General features: G+C 33.0%; 1 pseudogene; it reads right to left on the reverse strand.

The window, feature by feature from the left end:
- Positions 1-2,631: 2,631 nt before the first annotated feature.
- LOC125847824 (anthocyanidin 3-O-glucosyltransferase 5-like) lies at positions 2,632-4,260 on the reverse strand (annotated as a pseudogene).
- Positions 4,261-6,192: the final 1,932 nt, after the last annotated feature.

The raw sequence follows: 6,192 nt of genomic DNA on the forward strand, positions 1-6,192 counted from the left end.
GGTCAGCTCATTTTGAGAGATCTGTTGGTGCATATCAAGAAGATGCGACAAGTCTATGGTGCGTTTCGACAGAGTTAATATCGTAATTCATTTTTGCGGGATCGCTTGTTTTATTCATCTCATTCCCCTCACTTTGTTTTATTGTATACAGCTCCCATTATCTTTGAACTCTTTCATTAATTGGTAACAACTACACCAAATCTCAAACAACTTTTAATGGGTACATAAAATTTTCTAAAGGTAAACATACAGCTGGAATCTAATTTAAAGTCCTTAGCTTTTAACAAAAATTATTGTCAAACGCAACTTCATAAATTTTAAAAAATACTTATCTATGTGACCAAAAGTCGCATTTAGAGGTCAAATTTAAACTTTATGCGTATGTATCCTATAATGAATCATCTTGAAATAGCTGGGAAGCTTAGCTTAGTGGGTTCAAATTTTTTCTAAGGTTGTTGGTTCGGTTCTCCCTATATTAGTATTTCCATCCCTAGTGTAAACGGTTTAAGATTATTTTTGTTCTTTGCCGTACCAGGCATGACAAGATGAGTTAAGGTTAATCTTTTTCATAATTTGAACCTCTTTGATGAAAATTATATCTAATCAGTATTTATAAACCAATTTAACGAGCGTAGTCAAACACATTGTTTATACTCTTAACAATCAACGATTAGATGCTGGTATTTGTCAGAACACTTCAATTAGCTACATGTCATCTTCACAGTTACGTTCACACCCAAATATTTCAGATTATGTAAATTGCAGTCCACCAGCTTTATTTCAAGCATGTGAACTATTCTAGATGGGCACCTCTGACGAAAAGCACGTGTAATAAAGTATTATGATATGATAGGCATTTCTAAACATGATATGCATGTTTACCAGAAATATTAGGCAATTCTTCTTTACTTCTTAATCATTTTCAATTTTTTGTGATAATTATTTAGTCTTGGCATCTCCATTTTTAGATCTCTTTGGAAGAATGATCAAATTGGTCTCTCATGTTTTAGATTTGAATAAACATGTTAAATATTAGGCGGAATGACCTGGGAGGCCCTCGTACTTGGCTCCGTTTGTAAGTTGGACCCTTGTACTTATGACTTTGCCAACTGAACCCTTAAACTCATTCAAACACAATATTTTAAATCCCTTTCTCATCAGATGTGTGTGCGTGTATTACACTCGTTTTACACATGAAATTCCTCGTTATTTTTAATGACACATCAATAGTATTATTATTTTTCAATGACACATCAGAAATTAAATATTTAAAATTAAGTAATATCTTTTTAAAAAAGGTGCAAATTTTTCTCTCTCTCACTATACTCATTTTCCATATTCCACTTCATCTTCTTCCTCCCCACCCTCTACCCTTCACCCCAAAAATAAAAATCACCATTTTTCATCTTTTTCACACTCAAAATTTTTCTCAATGACAAAATGTGATAGATTATAATTAGCTCTTACACATATTTTTGGGTTCTATTTATTTAGATTTGGTAAAAAGATAGATCAAAAAAACTTTAAATTGAAAAAAAAATATGTTTATAAGTAAATTCGAGCCATAGATCTTGAAAAATTAAGTTTTAAAAAAGGTGAATGAGATATTTTTTTTAACAAAAGCTTTTTATTATGATTATGGTAATGGGGTGTATGTCAAAAGAAGAAGAAAAGAAAAGGGGTGGGGGCGGTGGTGGGTGGGTGGGGGGTCTGGGGCTGAAAAGAAGAGGAAAAAGGTGGGGCTGGGGCTGGGGCCGGGCTGAAGAAGAATAAGAAGAGAGAAGGGGTGGGGGTGGCGATGGGTTGGGTGGGCTGAAGAAGGAGTTTTTGATTATTATTTTTTTAAAAGTTATTATTATTATTTTGTCTTATAATTTTGAGATTTTTAAGATAAAAAAATTGTATTCACTTGCTTCAAAACGCATGTGATCACGCGTTTGTCCAACTCAATCATTTTAAAATAAGCTCGATCAATGGTCAGAGGGTTTAAAAAATAGAGTTTCATTATGTTTAAGATTTCATTTGGCAAAGTAACGAGTATAAGGGTTCAACTGACAAACATATACAAGTGCAAGAGTCTCTCAGGTCATTCCGCTTAAATATTACTATAGATTTCCTAATGATCAATGTAAATCTTATGATTACCCTTTCTACTTTTATTCCATAATTAGCATCGGACATCTGCGGTAACTCTTCATCATATATATATATATATTATATTATATGAGAAATTTGGCCTTAAGAGATGGATTTTTTTAATGTACAAAAATCAGAAATGCAAACCAACCTATTGCAAAAAATATTGCAAGAACCGACCTTGGTTTTACCAACCTCGGCTATTCAGTTTTCACTGTTTCCTTAAGGAATGGTAACTCAAGGAAGTTTGGACAAAATGTCACCTTTTGTAACTTTTTTTTTGGGTTGATATCTGCAGGTTGGGGTCTATACCTAACCATCCAGCGGTAGGTGGGTTTATAAGGGGAAAAAACTTGTACTGACGTGGCTTAGCTTGTGCTAGCTAGTGAATATTCTTAATTCAGTAATTTCCTTCAACCACGCATCAACTTTATAACTGATCTCAAGATTGCTTGCAAGCGATTAAAGGAGAATAAATTCACTGAATGATATTGCTTTATTATAGTGGTAAATTCTATTCGAAGCATGCATACTGTAAATTATAGTAGCACATAATAAACAACAAAACATAGACCATTTTAGGGCAACAAAAATATATATAGCCCTAATCACTCATTATCTTACCCTTTTTAGATAGTTTACTCACACATTAATGTTCTTGTAACCATGGATTGATCTCTTCTCATCTATGTCTTTGAGGACTTGACACATTGAATCATGAGAGGAGCCTCCTACACTTAGTGCTTTCTCTGCACTCATCTTCAGTTTCTTCACATTTTCCTTCAATTCCTTTCCTTCTTTATATTGCATTACCATTCTCACCAATTCCTCTATTTCTTCCCTTTCCACCACTTTCTTTGTTCGCAATACCTTTGGCCTAACAGCCACTCTCTAAGTTCCTCCGTAAGCATAGTGGCATTTTGTCTCTGTTCAGCATATAACGGCCACGCAAACATTGGCAAACCATTTGTTATACTCTCAATGCTAGAATTCCATCCACAGTGGGTCAAAAATCCCCCAACTGATGGGTGACTCAAGATTCTTGTTTGATCCGTCCACATCTGAATCACCAATCCAAAATCTTTGGTCCGTGTTAGAAAACCTTCTGGCAAGTACTCAGGAGTGTTGTCGCCCCGATTTCCAGTTGTGAAAAATGACTTGTCTGCACCGACCTCTGACGGTGGCCTCACCACCCAAATGAACTTTTGATGACTTAACTCTAACCCAAAAGCTAGCTCAGTTAACTGTTTTGACGAGAAGGTACCACCACTCCCGAAAGATATGTATAGCTCTGAATTAGGAATTTGTTTGTCCAACCAATTTAGGACAGAATTGTTACCATCAATGATTTGTTGGTCTTGTCTAACCAACGGCCCAACCGGATAAACCGGTGACTTCACGATAGCTTTTAATATATCATTTTCTCTTAACGCTTTGAGTGAACCGGTCTCCGCGTCTTCCCAAGTGTTTATCAAGATCCCATCCGACAAACAGAACCCGATCCCAAGTACTTTCAAGTACTCGCGATAATCCTATTCGTTGCGGTCCAGCATTGGATCGTTGACGTCTTCCGGTTGAACCGGTTTGCAACCTGGGATTTTCAACGGGTCCTTCTGATCTACATATTGACCCTCAATTTCTTTGTCAAGGACCGGTCAGTAGACAGTCATAGCAGTAAACCATGCATTCGTTGGAATATAAACATAATTAGGTAATCCAAGTTCTTTTGCAACAATGAAAACATCAACAATGAGAGCGTCCAGAAGATGCTTCATTGCAGATATCACGTACTTAACAACATGCAACGTTTCACGTACAAGTATGCAAAGTTGAGTGACTATTTTTGTGTTGGAATCAATAAGGTTGGATATATCTACACCTGGTATTTCAACTACATCAATCATCTTCGATTTATTGGCGGATTTGAGAATCTCAGTCTCAGCCAGAGAGCTGCCGGAGGTGATAACAAAAACAGTGACAGAGACGTTATGGAAGGTGGCGAGGCGGTTGGCGAGGGTTACTACAGGGATGATGTGGCCTAAGCCTGGACTTGAGAGTATACCAATATGAAGTGGTTGTTTTGAGCTACCCATAGTGATCAAAAGAATTGTGAATTTTGGTATAGTAGAGAATAATTAAGATGAGATGAAGGTAATAAAAATGAAATGACTAGATTGATATATTTATAGAGCATGCCAATGCAATGTTTGTTAATGACTTTTTCACGTATTTATTTGCGACATGTGATTGGTTAGTGTGGTGATATATTTTAATGTAGCACGTACTTTCTATTCATTTTATTTTTTTTGTTCCTTGAAAGATGTTGACACCTAATGTCCTAGAAAGTTGCATTCGTTAAGTACTCTTTAGGTGTATTACTATTCATGGTAATATTTCACAGTTATTAACTTACTATATATAATTAAAAAAATAACAACAATTCATTCTTTCCATAGATGAAACAAAAATGAACCCGTCTGGCCATAATATTTTCTTTCTAGGAAATTTATATGTATTTCAAATTTGAAAAATAACATATAGCATGTTTTTCAATTCACTTTTCATTTTGAAGATGTATTTCAAATTTGAAAAATATTTATTGTGTATATATATATATATCAAATATTTTTTTGCAAAAGTTATAACCATACGCAACTTCATAAATTTTGAAACATACTTGGAAATATATTAATTAAGCAAATGCCTTCCGTTTCCCCCATGGAAGCAAATTCCAACTAAACAACAATTTATATTAATTAAGACGGAGGAGAGTTTTGACTCAACTAATAAATGACACCTTTTCTAAGTTGCAATCAAGCATCTGAAGTTGTAAAATGTCCAATAAAGAGTTGTTATTATCCTTCTATTCTCCGTCTATTTGGATTAGTGGATGGTAAGTAATTGATAACTCTTAAGTGTCGAAAAATAATTTTAAATATCTAAACTGATTTTATAATTGAATAAGCAATTATGTATTTAAATAAAGTATTAAAAATACTATTAAGAAGTTGATGTATTTGACAAAAAAATTGATAAGTTGTTCTTATCTTTTCTTTCGTTCTTTTTTTAAAAAATATCCTTGTAATAAAAAAAAATGAAGAGGAACAAGGGATACAAAGTAAAATAAAAATAGTTAAGAAAATTATTTCTTAAAAGATATTTTGAGCATTAGAAAAGCAACGAAGGATAAAATAGTAAAATATTTAGTCAAAACCAAAAGCATTTTTATATATAAGCTGAAAAGTTATAAATTGGAGATGATTAACTTATGATTTTTAATTGATTTTGGCTTATAAATATTTTGGGTGTTTAATTACCAAACGTATAAATACTTAAGCTAGTGCAAAGCTAAGGGGGCACACTGGGGAAGAAGGGAGTTCATGGTCGAAAAAATTACACAACATATATAACGTTAAATTTAAATTGTATACATATGTATCCTATATATAGTGAACCCTCCTGACGTAGCTTGGAAAGCTTAGCTTAGTGGTCAGTGGAGTTCAAGTTTTCTCTAAGGTTGTTGATTTGATTCTCGCTATATTAGTAATTCAATCTTTACTTATAATGAAAGGAAAAAAAAATCATTAGAAAGTGTTTTAAAAACATAAATGCAAGACATAACAACGTGAGTTAAAATTTAATGGGTTTAGATTAATCTTTTATTTGACATATTTCAAATAATGTAAATTACTGTCCCACTAGCTTTATTTCAAGCATGGCGATTTACTCTAGGTGGACACCAGCAAGTTAATAATTGGAGTGACACTTTTTCTTTTTTTCTTTTTTGTGAAAATTATTTAATTTTGACATGGCCGGCAAAAGGGTAAAGCAAGTAGAACGTGTGTTTTAGGTCTTACCTATTTGGTCCCAGCATTTATCCACATTAAAATTATTTAAATTTGTACTGAATATTTTAAGTAAAAAAATATTTCCGTACATTTTAATGTACTAGACAATTTTATTTTATTAGTTAATATTTTAAAAATAATAAATTTTAATATTTAAAAGTAAATCATTTAAAACTTTCTAAAATTTATAGTTCACACAAATGTTATT

This window comes from Solanum stenotomum, chromosome 12 (assembly GCF_019186545.1).
Source record: "Solanum stenotomum isolate F172 chromosome 12, ASM1918654v1, whole genome shotgun sequence".
NCBI lineage: Eukaryota > Viridiplantae > Streptophyta > Magnoliopsida > Solanales > Solanaceae > Solanum > Solanum stenotomum.